Source organism: Callithrix jacchus, chromosome 4 (genome assembly GCF_049354715.1).
Source record: "Callithrix jacchus isolate 240 chromosome 4, calJac240_pri, whole genome shotgun sequence".
Lineage (NCBI taxonomy): Eukaryota > Metazoa > Chordata > Mammalia > Primates > Cebidae > Callithrix > Callithrix jacchus.
In genome coordinates, this window is record NC_133505.1 from 7,926,905 (window position 1) to 7,944,580 (window position 17,676).

Here is a 17,676-nt window from a genome sequence, read left to right on the forward strand (position 1 = left end):
AATGTATTCAGCCTTAATGAAGACATTGAAGAGTGATCTGGACCTAGCATGTTTTAGAAGTTGAAGTGGTTTATTACGATGGTTCAAGAAAGATGTTTTTAGTTTTGCTGTAAAAAGAATCAATACCAAAAATAAACAGGCCTTTGTTTAGACACAAGATAAGCAAGCATACTGAGACAACACTGATATTTAAAAGCATGAGGATGGGGAAAAATATGATGAATCCAACAGGGATGTTTGAGTGTCTGTTATTTACCCAGCTTTGTAAAATATTGAAAGCATAGACTTCCATATATTGACTTGACCTAGCCAGCGTACCTTCACCTTCATTCATTAGAACCATACAGGAAAGTCTTTGGTTAATATTCAGTGTGTATTTTAATCTTTTTAAAAAATATATAATTGCCTTTTTTTTTAGTAAAATTTTCCCTTCCTTTGGGTTTTGGGGTTTTGTTTTGTTTTGTGTTGTGTTGTAGGGGCAAGAGAAGAAGAGAAAATAGAGAAGCACGAAATTTCTTATCCAATAATAACATCAGTGACATCACCAACAAACTTACACACTCCCTCCTAAGGTACCACATAAACCTGTTTGTGAGGTTAGGAAAATGACGGGAAAATAACTCTTCTCTAGTTATTTTATATCCACTTTTTCTTCTCTCTCTCTCTCTTTTTTTTTTTGAGAGAGACAGTTTCACTCTTGTTACACAGGCTGGAGTGCAATGGCACAATCTCGGCTCACTGCAACCTCCGCCTCCTGGGTTCAAGCAATTCTCCTGCCTCAGCCTCCTGAGTAGCTGGGACTACAGGCGTGCGACACCACGCCCAGCTAATTTTTGTATTTTTAGTAGAGAGGGGGTTTCACCATGTTGACCAGGATGGTCTCGATCCCTTGACCTCATGATCCACCCACCTTGGCCTCCCAAAGTGCTGGGATTATAGGCATGAGACATTGCGCCAGGCTATATCTACTTTTGCTTAAACAGGGTAATTATGTCAATGGGACTATGTATAAATATAAGAATTTTTTCTATAAAAGGAAAACCTGAGATAAGGGAGAATTGCTGAAATTAAAAAGGATAGTGGGCCGGGCGCGGTGGCTCAAGCCTGTAATCCCAGCACTTTGGGAGGCCGAGGCGGGTGGATCACAAGGTCAAGAGAACGAGACCATCCTGGTCAACATGGTGAAACCCCGTCTCTACTAAAAATACAAAAAAAAAAAAAAAAAAAAATTAGCTGGGCACAGTGGCGCGTGCCTGTAATGCCAGCTACTCAGGAGGCTGAGGCAGGAGAATTGCCTGAACCCAGGAGGCGGAGGTTGCGGTGAGCTGAGATGGCGCCATTGCACTCCAGCCTGGGTAACAGGAGCGAAACTCTGTCTCAAAAAAAAAAAAAAAAAAGATAGTGAAGATATTTGATTCCTTGAGAGTGAGGACTATTAATTTAAAGCTGGAAACCAAGATGCCTTTGAAAATAAGTAACAGAGCAAATAGGTCATTGATTACTCTCTCATAAAACAATTTGAAAAGGCAAGAACCTGGTTTCTCATTTAACCAGGAGGAAGAAGGGATTGTTTTGGTCCTAAAATGGAAATAACACTACTGGTTTTTTTCCCGAAGGTAATAGAGACTTATTGTGAAAATTCAAAAACCAAAAACCATACAGAAGACTATTCTACCTGATGGTGTTAGATTGCTAAAAGGTTAAGGAAATATTATCAAGAAGCCATAGCAATAACCATTATTTTTCATAAATAAGGAAACACACTAAACTCCAACTTATATGAGGATAATGGAGAATCAAAGCACATCAGCATACAGAAGAGAGATTAGCAAACTGAATGAACTGTATTCATAAACATAAGAATTTTAGATCCATTAAAAATACCACGTATGGCTGTTAAAAGAATCGATACGGCATACGTAAAGTTCTCACAACACGATAGGCACTAAATAAACATTAGTTTTGTTTGCTCACCTTCGTTTTCACTGCCAAGAAGCTTATATGATCCCCAAGCCTCTTGGAGTAAATTTTTAGGCTGAACTTCTATGTTAGTTCATATTTGCACTGCTATAAAGAAATACTTGGCCAGGTGCGGTGGCTCATGCCTGTAATCCCAGCACTTTGGGAGGCCAAAGCAGGCAGATCATGAGGTCAGGAGATGGAGACCATCCTGGCTAACATTGTGAAACCCTGTCTCTACTAAAAATACAAAAAAAATAGCTGGGCGTAGTGGCATACACCTGTAATCCCAGCTACTTGGAAGGCTGAGGCAGGAGACTCCCTTGAACCCAGGAGGCAGAGTTTGCAGTGAGCCGAGATTGTGCCACTGGACTCCAGCCGGGGTGACAATGCAAGACTCCATCTCAAAAAACCAACAACAATAACAACAAAAAAGAAAAAGCAAAAAAGAAATACCTTAGACTGGGTAACATATAAAGAACAGAGGCTTAATTTGCCCACAGTTCTGCAGGCTGTACAGGAAGCATGGTGGCATCTGCTTCTAGGGAGGCTTCAGGTGGCTTTTACTCATGGTGGAAATCAAAGTGGGAGCAAGTGGTTCACAGAGTAAAAGCAGGGTCGAGAGAGTGAGTGGGGAGTTCCTACACACTTTCAAACAACCAGATCACACTCATTCTCCTGAGAGCAGCACAAAGGGGATGGTGTGAAACCATTTATGAGAAATTCACTCCCGTGATCCAACCTACCCCCAGCTCCAACTCTGGGGGGTTAACATTTGTTGTGAGATTTGGTCATGGATACAGATTCAAATCAGGTACTCCCAAATTTTATATTTTAAAAACAATTGAGGCAATAGACATACAAAAAGATGCTCAACATGACTATTCATCAGAAAAATATTAATTAAGTAGCAGCATGGCTAAAATTAAGAATATAGAGTGTTGGGGAGATCGTGGAGCAAAGTCTTGAACTGCCGTTGAGAGTGTTAATTGGTATGAGGACTTTGGAAAACTATTTGGCAGCACCTAATAAATCAATGTACTCTGTAACCTGCAATTCCACTATTGGGTATGTACCTGTCCAAAATGAGGGCTTTGTCCTCCAAAGGGTATACACAGTAGTGTTCATAGCAGCTGTATTTGTCATAGACCCATACTGGAATATATAAATATAAATTATACATATATCAATTTATATATATATACAAAAGAATGAACTACTGGACTAGATCATATATATTCCAATATGGGGATATAATAAATTACATGTATGTATATATAATTTAATTTATATACCTATAAAAGAATGAACTACTGGAATAGATACACATATATCCCATATGGAGATATAATAAATAGATTTCATATACATATGTAATTTAGCTTATATAACTACAAAAGAATGAACTACTTGTATACATAACAACTGGGATGAATTTTACAGACATATGACGAGTAAAAGACATTAAGTACAAATACGTAAACTCCATATCTTTTATTTGTGTGATACAGAATAATGGCTCCCTATGTGAGCTGCAAGCCTCCTAAGGAACAAAAAGGGTTCTGTATCTTGATCTGTGCCTCGTTAAAAATATTTCTACAACATGTAAAAATTCAAGATCTTCATTTGAGGTCTGTGCACCTTCAAATATGTAACGGCATTAACAAAATAATTTCACTTTTTAGATTTTTTTTCAACATGCATGTACATTTGGATCAGCATTCTTGATGTTTATATCGCATCTGATCATTTCCTAGATCATTTATGTTCAGCAACTCTGCCTTTCTGAAAGTTTCAATACATAAAGATTATTTTCAAGGGAAATCTAGTACCCTTCTCACAGAGCATACTTATCACAGGTGATTTTCCCCATAAGCAAAACAAATGAGGGTGGGTCTATTCACAGCTCTAGGAGCCAAGGTGGCCCAATTTAATTTGATTTAACTAGTGGCCGTCAGTGAGATGTAGGCTTCACATAGGCCATGAATAACAGAGTCTGACAGCCTCACAGCAACAAGTACTCAGTGGAGCCAGAGTTGACACTGAGAGTTTTTTCTATTTCAGTAATGTGACAGCATTTTTTTCCTTCCTCCATTTTTCGCTTTTCACTTCTAAATGATCCTTCATGGCAGGAAATTTTTTATGCATTTTTCATCTTCTGATGCAACCTAGGACTCCTTTAAAGAATACATTGCGCTCCCCTTTGCTTTCCTTTTCTAGTCATTGAACCATGGACTTCACTAGTACAAACCGCAATTTGTGGCCCATGTTTATTTTTACCCTGTTAGGTGCCAACATTTCATATATTTCTCTGAGAGAATCAATTCAATACGAAGATTTAAAATAAGACAGTCTCACTTTGGACAAAAACAACATTCAAGAAAAATGCAAAAGTAAACAAAAAAAAGAAATAATTAAGGAATGAAGCATAATGGAAGACTGCCTGTTTTCCTGATTTCTATAGCTCAGATGCCTTGGACTTGAGCATTAACTCAGCAGGGGCCTTCTCTGCAGGTGGAACCTGCTGTTATGCTTCACAACAAGTACTGAACATCCAGGAGGAAGCGATGATTGCAACCTATCTTTAAAAATAAAATTTTAAAAAAGACTCATGCAGCAGAAACAAAGCCAATCAATACTACATGGAATTAAGAGTTGTTAGGTTCATTTTAGAAGCACAATCCCAGGATCTTGATAAACTCTGACCACGACCATTAAACATAGCAGGTTGCTAAGGGAATAACACTTCCGCTCTCCAGACTTTTTCATTCTCTTCGATATCTCAGGTTCATGCAAGGTCAGAATGTCAAGACTCCATTTTCTCTAACACCATGAACCATAAACAGTTTAGCCTAGGATGGTTAGAAGACTTCCAAAGCGTTTCCAAAATGAAAGTGAATGGCCATTTAGGTTTCAAAGTAGGCTTGTACCCTTCTTCACTTTATTTTTTATTTTGTTTTGTTTTAATGGGTCTGGGTCTGCCAAATACATTAGCCTACGGAGTCCTTCAGGTTGAACTGTGGCCTGGGACCTCGCTTCACTTTAAAACAGACCACTCTCATTTGGGAGATGGCCAGAGCAGAGCAGCCTCCAGCGTGCAGCCTGAACACTCTGACCTCCTTCTGATTCTGTGCCTACTACTGTCCATGTGTAAGTTACACAAGCCAGAGCAATCTCAGCCTCCATCGAGAGCAGAGGTCCCATTTAAGAGTAATGGCTGGAGTAGGTGTTATTTGTACTCCGTGTCAAGCCGTGATGGTTCACATCTGGCTGCAAGCTGAACAGAGCTTCAGATTATTCAGAACAGTTCCAAAAGCTGGTTGTAAGAGAGAGGGGAATGGTCTTGACTTATCTTGTGGTTTTCAGACAGTGAAGTTACTTTATTAATAAAGAAACATAATCAAATATGTGTCTTTTAATAAGTGATCATGTATACATATACCCATATGCACCAAGTCTGCAAATTAAAAAAAAATCTCAATTGAAGTGTCAAAGTGGAATAGGCATTCTTGCTAATAAGCTTTTCTGAGAATGGTATTGATTACGATTCAACAAAGAGGTTGCAACGCACAAATGTATACACACAAATGCACACATGTTAATTTTGGCTACAGTTTTGCAGCTAATTTCTTCACATCAGGGCAGCAATCATATTTTAAAATCTTATTTCTACATTCTTTTTCCCCCCTTTCCCTTTCTTGGCCATTTTGTATAATGTAAACATTTAAGGCTCCAATTCTTATACCCGAGGATTCAAATGAAGCCATAAATAAAAGCTGCGTGAATACTGATAGAGAAACACGGAGACATCCTGGCCATTGCTTTTCTTGAGAGAAATCTCCTGGGGTGAAAAGCACACACAACATCAGTTGCTATTCAAATATTTTATCTCATGCACTGATGCAGAGCCACATAAAAATGTATGTTGAGTTTATATGACAGAAAAATAGAAACTGGGACTATAATTAGAGTGAACCTACAGTGAATTATTACACGTGAGGTTAGACACAAATTTGAAATGTTAAAATAACATATAAAATAGAAAATAGAATTTAAAGTTTAGAAAACAAATTATTCTGTAAGACACATGAAGTCGTGTTTTAGATTTTCTTTTCCCCTGCAATGTTTTTTGCTACCTCTTCCAACTTTCATTTGTAAAAGTGAGTTAGTCCTAGAGCAACAGATAGTGAAATACACAGAAAATAAGTATGAACTGCCCTGTCGTTCTTTTAATATTATGTAACAAGATAATGTAAATTAACCAGATAAGGAGATGATTAAATGTGTCTTTTTTTAAACTACACAGTTGCACATCCCAGAAGCAGTGCAGAAAAGATTAGTTTTAAGCTGTCATTTGACAGTTGCCCTTTAATTGATTTTTAGGCAGGACCTTGCACAACGTACAAGAAAACAGGAGAACGAAAGATGTAAATGTTGGTGTTCCCATGTACAAGATTTGTTTTAGATTTTCTTTTTCCCTACAATGTTTTTTGCTACCTCTTCCAACTTTCATTTGTAAAAGTGAGTTAGTCTTACAGCAACAGATAGTGAAATACACAAAAAATAAGTATGAATTGCCCTGTCATTCTTTTAATATTATATAATGAGATATTTTACATTATCTCATTATGTAATATTTCCAGCACTTGGCAAAACATGCCCCAATCTAGAAAATAGAATTTCCTTAGAATCCTTTGATCTTCCTAGGTTTTAGGTAAGCACTCATATAATACTTCATTTATTCATCTCATTTATTCATTCACTGGGCTTTCAACAAACTTGCAGAGAACTCTACAATGTGTCAGAAATATCATTTTATTTTATTTTTTTTTTTTGAGACAGAGTTTCGCTCTTGTTTCCCAGACTGGAGTGCAATGGCACGATCTCGGCTCACCGCAACCTCCGCCTCCTGGGTTCAGGCAATTCTCCTGCCTCAGCCTCCCGAGTAGCTGGGATTACAGGCACGCGCCACCATGCCCAGCTAATTTTTTGTATCTTTAGTAGAGACGGGGTTTCACCATGTTGACCAGGATGGTCTCGATCTCCTGACCTCGCGATCCACCCGCCTCGGCCTCCCAAAGTGCTGGGATTACAGGCTTGAGCCACCGCGCCCGGCCAGAAATATTATTTAAATATGTTTATTTTTTTAAAACCTTTTAGTAATTGCTTAAATATAAAGTAATCAAGTTCAAGAACCACCTATTTCTCCAAGTGGCCTTTTCTTAATCCATGAAAGTCAGGACACTTACTTTTTATTTTGTGTGTTTATTTCAATCCTTAGTATAGAGCTATTCAGAAAAAAAAAAGAGTATGACTAATTGACAGATGGACAGACATATGTACAAGTGAATAAATGAATGTAACTAAGTAGACCATAGGAATGTTCAATGCTGTAATATATCACATATTGAATATTTAGATTTATCATTAGAAGAAAAGATAGAGCCATATTTCAAAGGCAAGAGGAATATTAACTTAGCCTTGACATTTTCCAAAGGTGAAGAATTTATCTTACTCCTTTGAATATCTTACAATTGCTCCCAAAATAAAATCTTACCTGTATCAAATGTAATCCCCCCAAATAAAATATTAATGACTTGACCATTTGACTTTAAAGGAAAATGGAAAGTTTGGTAGGCTTTAAAATAAAGTAATATGAGCAAAATAATTTCCTGGTTGTCTACGACTATAGATGGTTGGACAGGTAGAGTCCAGACGTACCTGTACCCTGCAGGTACTACATGACCACCGGTGAGCACCATTTACGCATTCTCTGAGTCTAGGAAAGTGAGCAGAGGGAACTGAGAGGCTGCGAAGATTTCCGAACCCCATCCCTTCCAGTCAGACTCCAGCACTACTCAGTAGGGTTTACTTCAGTGGTATCTGTGAGAATACGATTTTAAAATTGAATGCTGGGTACAGTACATGAAAGCAGAAAAAAATGAATTAATCACTGTGAATGTATCCACTGGTTGTCATAAGAAGTGATGAATACTGAGTAGAAGAGGGGAAAGAAGATGAATGTGGAAAGAAAACTGGGGCTGTGTTTTCTAGAAAAACTCAAATGAGCAAACCATAGTAGGAATTCCAGGAGTCAAGCTACGGAAAAGGATGAGATGGTAGTTTAAGAATAGACTCTAATCTCTCTTTGTGCCACACACAAACATTTTAACTATCTCTTGTTGCATAAGAAACTACTCTAAAATTTACTGGGTTAAAACAACAATCATGTTTGTCCATAATCATGCAATCTGGGTTGAAATGATCTTTGCAGTGCTGTCAGTTAAGGTGGCTCAGTTCAGGCTGGAGGATCTACTTCCACAGTTGCTCATTCTCTTGGCTGACAAGTCTAATGCCAGTTGTCAGCCAGAAGCTCAAGAGCTGCCTCACATGGCCTCTTCCTGCAGTTAAGTTTATTTGTCCTCTGGCCTTCGATGATTTGAATCTCTTCCATATGGAAAACATATTTACTCTTTACTGAGATCAATAAAACTTCATCTTATTAGAGCATTGCCTTAGGCTTGAAGTCCAGATTCTCATCACCTAGGTCATATCCAGGTATAGATGAGATACATAAGGCCTGGCTTCTCTTGATATGAAGATGTGCAAGCATGTGAGACAAGTTAATCTGTACCTCATTTCCACAACATACAATTGTAAACCAGGGATAGGAAAATTACCACAAATGCTCCCACTCAAAAACAGGAAATAAAAGAGTCACATAGTAATCATTGGTCCAAAAAAATTCTGAAATGTTTCTGGGTATATATGAAGAGTTCCTCAATTAGGGCTCAGTTCTAATGCCTGGAAGTGTTTTTAGTGGTTTTTGGTTCTATTCTCTGATCAATCCTTCCTTTTCCATAACTGACCCATATCTGCAGATGGGTTGCTTTCTCCATACTTCCTGTCAATAGGAAGCTAACATCCAAAGACACCTGTTTATTTTAACCTATGTCTGTCCCTCTTAATCCAAATTGGTAGTGCTTCCATTAATATGATTACCTTAAAGGCTTTGTACATTTCCAATAAATGTTTTTTTTAAAGTTTACCCTATTAAGATAAAATACACAAAAGTCAAAACAGTATTATCTATTAAAAAAAACCCCTCTTGGATCTCAGCTGTAGAACAATGTCTTACGATTCTTAGAAGTCCTTTTTTTTCTTTCTGAGGAGCTCTATGAGTCATGCCTTTATGATCTTAGGAACTCTGCAGTCTAATAGAGAACATATAGGAAGTATTGCTTAAACCGTTTCAAAGAAATTAACAAAGGGTTTTGAAACCTGACCTTACCCCAAATGTCTCAACCAGATTTCATCTTTGTCCTGAGGCCATTTGTTACTGTAAGAATTATCAATAGTTGGAATAGCCGAAAATGAGAAACAGGTTAGTTTTCATTTATTTATTTTTTTGAGGCAGGGTCCCACTTTGTTACTTGGGCTAAAATGTCAAGGTACAACCATAGTTCCCATTTTGGGGATCCTCCCATTTTGGCCTCTAGAGTAGCTGGGACTATGGGCCTGCCACCAAACTCTACTAATTTATTTTTTATTTTCTGTAGGGAGGGGAATCTCACTATGTTGCCCAGGCTGGTCTTGAACTCCTGGTCTCAAGTAATCCTCCCACCTTGGCCTCCCAAAGTGCTGGGATTATATGTGTGAACCACAACCCCTGGCCAAGAACCAGATTTATATTTGAATAAGCAAACCCTTGCTTTTTTACATTGATTCTTAGTTTTGTTTGAAAACTAAAATTTCCTTTCTAATTTATTTTGTTCCTCCTGTCTGCCATAAATACGTAAAGAAGTATGCAGTTTCAACATTCTGCCTGGAAATCATGATACCAGAGCCACAAGGTCATTAAGTATTATTTCTATCATCAGCCTTACTGCAGATGGAAGCCTCACTCATTTTTCTACCAGCTGCAGTGTCTCTAGTCACCAAGAACAATTTCCCGAATATTGTCCCAGTATATAGTAAAAGTTGCTTTGAAGCCCTTCAGGCTTCAGGGGCCTTCAGTCCTTCAGGGACTGCCACCTAGTCCCAAAACCCATTAATTTCACATGATTCACTTATAGCCATGTTGTACTTGCAGACACAAATTTTTGTTTTTACTTTCTGTCACTGCCTTAAAAAGTCACCTCAAACCTGACTGGCCTAGACAAGGACGGCTTATTTCTCATGATCATGGGTTTGGTTGGAAGTTTTTCTGCTTTACCTAGTGTTGACTGATGGCTAAGCTGGTTTACAGTGGCCTCACCCCCATAAGATAAATTCATGCTGTCTGCATGATGCGACCCCAGAAGGCAGGGGCTGTCTGCTTGGGACCTATTCTCCCTGCTGCCTTGGCTCCTCAGTTCTCTGCTATGTTGCCTCTCCAGCCACTTATCTTGAACTTTCTGAAACACAAGGGTCTCAAGGTGGTTAGATTATTTTATATGTCATGGTTGCTTTCTACTAGCACGAGAGTAAAAGCTGCCACACCATCTCAAAGCTCAGGTCCATCACCAGGACAGCATCACTCCTGCCTCAATCTACTGTTTAAAACAAGCTGCCAGCCCATCCCATATTCATGCAAAGGGCACTGCTACCAAGACAATGTGACTCACAGGAAGCCAAATAAGTTAACAGCCTAGCACAATAAAAATCAATTACCTTTCAATCAACTGATTGAAAAGAAACTATTGGGCAGTGGTTCTTGAAGTGTGGTTCCCAAACCAGCAGCATCAGTATAACTGTGAAACTTTTAACAAATACAAATTCTTGGCCCATACACCCAACCTACTCAATGAGAAACTCTGGGGACAGACATAAAAATCTATGTTTGTCATGCCTTCCAGGTGATTTTGATGTAGACGAAAGTTCGAGAATTCAAGGGCAAAGCAATGTGTTAAATTGAATTTGTGTCATATGTGGAAAATGTTAAAGCATAGCCAACCAGTTAGTTCTTACTATGAATTAGCTAACTCTTATTTTTAACATGGTATTTGTTAAAAAAGATTAATTTTGCTAACAATGTTCTGTGACTATTGGTATAAACCATTCTTTATAATATAGGTAGTAAATGTATTGGTCAAATTAACTTTCATTTGGATTGCTATCCAAAAACCTAAATGAAATGTCTAAAAGAATCAATTAACAATGATCTTTCTTATATATCTACACACATACACACATACACATACACACACACACACACACCCCTCCTTTTTTCTCTTTCTTTTGCTCTTTGGTTTTTGCTATTGTTGTTTTTGTGGTCACTTTGATAGTATTTTATGTTATGTTTGAATGGTAATTTTTATGGTCATGAATAGTTATTTCCCGGAATCACCGGTGCAGGCATGGCAAAGAAGGAAGTTAGCATGCACGATAAATGTAGCCAGAGCATGAATTTTTTAGAACAATTATTTTTTCAAACAACCTGGGAATGTAAATTTAAGATGAAGATCCTGCTTTAGTAGGGAATTAGCAACTTGTCCAAGGACATTTGGCAGAGAAAATGTTTCACTTATATATTGATTCCTCTCTTTTCAGTCCACTGAGATTAAGCATGTACTCAGCAATGTCGGGCTGCTCTATAATCTTCCAAAGTATTCAGGTGTTTGCAAAATTAACCTCTCAAAATATTGCAACTGGAAATGGCCTATTGAACTCCATTAATTGATTGAATTCTACATGCCATTAGAGCAGCACTTGTCTGATTGCCAACAAAAATGAACCATGGGAAGTGGTTTGTCAGGGAAGAGAAGTTAAATATAGAAAAGGTTCCAATATTATCAGAAGCATAAGGAACTTGTAGTGCTGATTTCTGTCCAAACGTTGTAAAATCAAATGGTATCTGTAGCCTTAGATGCTTGGTTAGGGTACCAATGGGAACAGCTGTGTAAATAAAATCTTTGAGCAGGTCACAGTTTATCTTACTTTATTTCTCTTAGTTTAGTAAGTGTTATGGAGCACACCATACAAGCCAGGCATCATTAATTCAGTCTAGAAGTTCATCCTTCTAGTTACCAGGTGAAACAGATTCTTTATATTGATCTCAGGCTCTCTCTTTGAAAATATCTGGATATGTGCCAATACGTGGTTTATGAAGAAGTTAGAAGAATATTCTTACAGGTTAGCCATCTGAAATTATAGTAATGGCTACTATCATAGAATAGAATAGATGTCTTCTCTATTCATAGTTGCTTAATTGTAAAAGGTCTCGAACACATTTCATTTCATTTGACTCACTCAATTGTCAAAAGGAATTTATCCCAATTTTGCATAAAAAAGGAAAACAAAGCCTGAGGCTTAGAGAAGCTAAATAACGTAGATAGTTCATGCAACTGGCAGATGCCTCAGCTGGAACAGTAAGGCCAGTATCCTGATGTCAAGTTTTATACTTTTCCTGGAAACCCCATAAACTCTCAAAGATCAAGTAACAATCCACAAAGAAAGAGAAGCCTGCTTGGCCTCACGTATACATCTGAATAGCAAGACTGCTGAGAAACAGAACCTTTAAAACGCAGTATAAATTTAGATCTTGCTTTATTTAAAATAAACTGCATTGTTATACGCCCAATACAACTTCCACTCTTGTATTTGATCTCCTTTGACTGGGAGAGACAGGGCTGGAGTAAGTGCTAGCGAGCTGGGAAGCAGCCCCATCCTCTTTCATGGGTATTCACAGACAAGCATGCATTGCTTAGGAAAGTGACCTATCCTAAGTACCTCCAGCAGACGACTGGTTGATAGTCACAACTTTAGTGACATGACATACATAGCTTTTGTTTCTCTAGAATACATGCACTGGCAACTACAGAGAAGGGTCATTTAGTGGCTTTGCTTCTTGAATAGGTCTCTATTTTTAATAAATACTTAACCCCCATGACCCCATTCTTACTCTGCCTCCCTTTAATATGCTTCCTGAGAAGGTGCTATGTGTAAGGGACTTTCAAGCAAAACTAAAATAGAAGGGAAGAAAAGAGCACATGAAAATACAGTGTTGACTATTTGGAGAGGGCACACAGCAAAAAGGAAAGCAAAAATCAGGAAGAAACGTGATAGAGAAACACAAACTGTTAGATGGTATACACAGAAGGGGCAGGACTTAAGAAAATGCATATGAGACAGTGTAGAAGGAAGGGACAGACCTAAGTCCCTATTCTCCTTCGACTCAATTATCTGCTTATTGGTGCAACCAACTACAGTCAGCTTAAATCTTTGCTGCAACTAAAGGGAGACTTAGCACCATTTGTTGTGTGAATCTGTGTCTGTAATTTCTGTGACCTGGGCATTCAGGGCAAAAATTGTTCCCAATTTTTTTCCATTTCATGCATCATTTCAGAGCTGTGTGGTCTCTATGTAGATGCTGTGGGTGCCAATTTCAATGAGTAGAAAAACAAGCATTGTAAAGCCTGCATTGCCAGCATCTGCTTCTCTCATTTACAGCCAGAGAATGGAAGGCAACAAGAGCAACTAAATTTAACAACAGTGGATCCTGTGTTTGCATAAGTGTCCCATTTTAACTAGGAGGCAACTGTGTGTGATCCCTTCAGAGAATCAGGTTTCTGGCTGGCAGGCCTCCAGGAGCAGAAACACCTGCACAGTGGAGACGCACGATCCTCTGTGAAGGGTGCCAGCCACGGCCATTCCACATCACATGCTTAGCATCTGACTAAGGAAGCCAGTTGTTTTCGAGGGCCAGTTGGTTACAGAAAATAACTAGAGCTCTGTTGAGACCCTTTCTCTCTTTGCTTTTCTCTCTGATCTGACTAACCTCTTTCATTCTTTGCCCTTACTTACATGGCTTAGACCAAAGTCTGAGACATTTAACCAATTTACAAAAATTAAATGCAGAAGGCATAATCTATCAGTTCCTGGAAACATCAAGGAAGCTGGAAGGGATGGCACTTTGTGGAGGTCACTTTGCTGAGAGTCAAGTATTCAAGGATAGGGTCTCTTCCATGATTTTAAACCATTGCCTTATATGGCAAGAGTTTTCTATTCTTCCAGCTCTTAGTCCAAGCCTGGAAGAATGAAAGAATGAATGACAGCTAACAAATGACTGACAAAGAACCAAATGCTAATTTATGTAAAAGTGACTAGATCTGGACATTATTTTTGCTTTTATAATTAACCTACTTGGATAACTTTCAAAAAGTAGCTTATTCTTAATTTGTCTTTATTTCTCTGTCTTTATTTCTTCCTTTCTTCTTCATTCTTTCCTTCCTTCATTCTTCCTTTTCATCTTTCCTAAGAATCTGCCTTCTTATAGCATATTAAAGAGAAAGAAGGCAAGAAAAAAGAAGGAAACTTTTGGCTGATAAAATATTTTCTTTTTCCTTCCTTCTTTTCTTTCTGTTAAATGTAGTATACGAAGTCAGAGTCTTAGGTAATGAAACTGATTCTGCCTTTAAGAAGAGTTCTTACTTTTCAAAGGCATATTGAGCCACTTGATCCTAACAGACAGGCACTTTTTTAAGTGAATGTCCTTGCTAATGGCAATTTACTTTCTCTTCAATTTACTGAACTTCTAGAGAAAGTAGATAGCATTATGCTGATTTGTTATTCTGGATTTAAACCAAAATTATAGCCTCCAGAGATCATGAATAAATAATTCTCAAGAAGTTTTACAGAAGTCTTCCAACTATAAACCAGCCTGAGATAAGGATACAGACAGAACAATACCCATGAAGACTGCTAAAGCCAGCACCCATTGTTAAACATTAACTGGGTGGCAGCTTTGCGTTCTCACATCCTCTATCAAACTTATCACTGCCCTTGAGTATGAGGCAGGAAAATGGTAGTGCTGGCTATTGTATGCCAGACTGAGTTAAATATATTTCTTTCTGGAAAATTTTCAGTAGAGAAAGAAAAATTCACCAGATCTGAAAAATAGCTTAATTCACACACTGTTATCAATGTCATTTCAGGTCATTATTCCTCTAGTTGCAGGCGCTCTCAAAATAAAATTTATAGTGCATCCAACCCAAAATGTTATTGTTAAACTAATTAAGAATAAAACTTCTGTGCTTAATAAATAAACCTGTCAGCCCATGTAACAGTGAAATTATCCCACATTTTATGAAGAATACAATATTTAAAATGTAAACGAATCACTTTTATACCTTTTGGCTGATCTTTGGAAATTATGACAAATTCATGTGACCCGTAAGTTGCACTATCGTCTCTCTTGGAAATATCTATTTCCATCATCACTTCCACATGGGACCTACATTTCCCTCCATTTCCCATCCAATGACTTATCTATTGACTTTTATTGATCCTATTTATTACAACACCATATTTAATGTCATAACATCATAAAACATATGATGAATCAAAATGAGGGGAAAAAATGCCCAAGCTTCCTTTTTTTGGGGAACACTCAGTCCATTTTCCCTGAGAAAAAAAGAGGTTAGGAAGTGAGGGTAGATCTTGTACTGAAACTGAACTCATTATGTTACTTTCCCAAGAATAATTGGAAAAACTTACCAGCAACCTACACAACGTTACCTTCAACGATTTCCCACTTGGAGAGGGTATTAAAAGTTGGTCATATATAACAGAATAGCAAAAAAGTTTAGGTCGTAAGGATTGAAAGGAGAGTCATTGTTCCAAACCTCCTTGTCATCTCTCTGATCCTAAGCATGATTTTATTTTATACTTTTAAATATAGGTTTCGTGCTAGGAGATATTTTTTAACCTCAGCAGCTTCTACATTGCATGAATATTTTTCTTCTTCTTTTTTTTTGAGATGGAGGTTTTGTTCCTGTTGTCCAGGCTGGAGTGCAATGGCACAATTTTGGCTCACTGCAACCTCCACCTCCGGAGTTCAAGTGATTCTCCTGCCTCAGCCTCCCAAGTAGCTGGGATTACAGGTGCCCACACCACGACTGGCTAACTTTTTGATTTTTTTGTATTTTTAGTAGAGATAGGGTTTTACTATGTTGGTCAAGCTTGTCTTGAACTCCTAACCTCAGGTGATGCCCCCGTCTCAGCCTCCCAAAGTGCTGGGATTATGGGGTGGGCCACCACGCTCGGCCCACATAAATATTTTTCAAGACACACTGGTTCAAGGGATATTTCATTAGAAACACCAGCTGCCAAAACAATCATGACATATTAGCTATGTATTATTATTTTGATGTTTTAACTATAAGTAATAATAAGAGGCAAAACCTTTAACTTCTGTAGCATTTTCTATTATGAATAAAATTTGGTAAACTTGGCATCTGGAATATTAATCAGAATATTTGCCGTCCATGAAAACAGTAAGTCAGCCATGGAAATGCCTGTCTTATTAACTGTGAAAACTAAAACACAGAGTGAAAATGTAATCTGTTTTAAATATATTCTAGCATGCAGAGAAGTGGAATGTATTTGGAAGGTCACAACTGGCATACCCACTTGCTGTTTTCTAGAATATGCTTTAGAATAAACACAGTGCCAACATGAGGCACCAAAAGAACGAACGGCCTGATACTGCTGTTTGGAGGATCTGGAAGAGAGACATTTCAACACAGTATTTTATATATATTTCTAGGTGCTAAAGCAATATCTTTTTCCTTAAAGAGATTTTATCCAAAACATATGCAAAAGGGTTACAAGTAAACCTCCTCGCTTTTATAAGTGTGTAAAATTTTCCACCCTTGAAGCTACAGCATATGTATTTCTAAAAAAGAAAAAAATATATATATATATTAGCAAACCACTAACACATGTGCACACACTAGGAAAATCGGATTGCTTTACTTGACTGAATGAATAGATGCATTTATTTACTTCTGAACTCCTATTTGAATATAAACTTGTAAGAACTGATCACTTATATTTAGAATGAACGAATAAAAACCTACAGAAAAGGGAACAGATAGAACCACGGGCCAGGTCAGGTCCTCCTGCTGTTGTCTGCCTTAATTGGGTTAACTTATTTTGACTGGTGGTCTTAGATACCTGAAATAGTGCATTGTGTATTCCTGCCCATTGACTGGCTTAGGTGTCTTTCTAGTGTGAATTTTTAGTAGAGATGGGGTTTCACCATGTTGAACATGATGGTCTCGATCTCTTGACCTCGTGATCCACCCTCCTCGGCCTCCCAAAGTGCTGGGCCAAAGTTATGTTTTAAAAGCGCTGAGAGCTTCCCACATTAGGAGTAAAGCAATAATACTTTCATGATAGACACAATGAACACAAGTGAGGAGATAAAAAAAAAAATTGCCGGAAAGGAGTCTTCAGAAAACTAAAACCTAAAATCATAGAGTAATTTAATCGAATCAGCGTAGTCAGAGTTACATTATCAGAAGTAAGTCTGAGGCTGGGCTTGGTGGCTCACACCTGAAAATGCAGCACTTTGGGAGGCCAAGGTGGGAGGATCACTTGAGCCCAGGATTCAAGGCAACAGCGAGTCATAATCACATACCACTGCACTCCAGGCTGGGCGACAGAGAGAGACTCTGACTCAGAAAAAAAGAGAGGAAAGGAATTTGAGTATGTTTGGGGTGCTGTAAGATGGAGTGGCTAGGTGGGCATTTAGAAACCACAGCAACATTTGACAAGGTATGAGATCAGAACATCAGATTATAAACGAACACAGGGCTAGCCTGATTAGACCCAACTGGATTCTAGGTTTTCTGATTCCAATCCAGAACTTTCTTGTAAGATTTGCTGTTTTATGACCTCCATTTTCTGTCATGTAGTAAATACCAATAAATACTTGACTAAATGACTCATTTT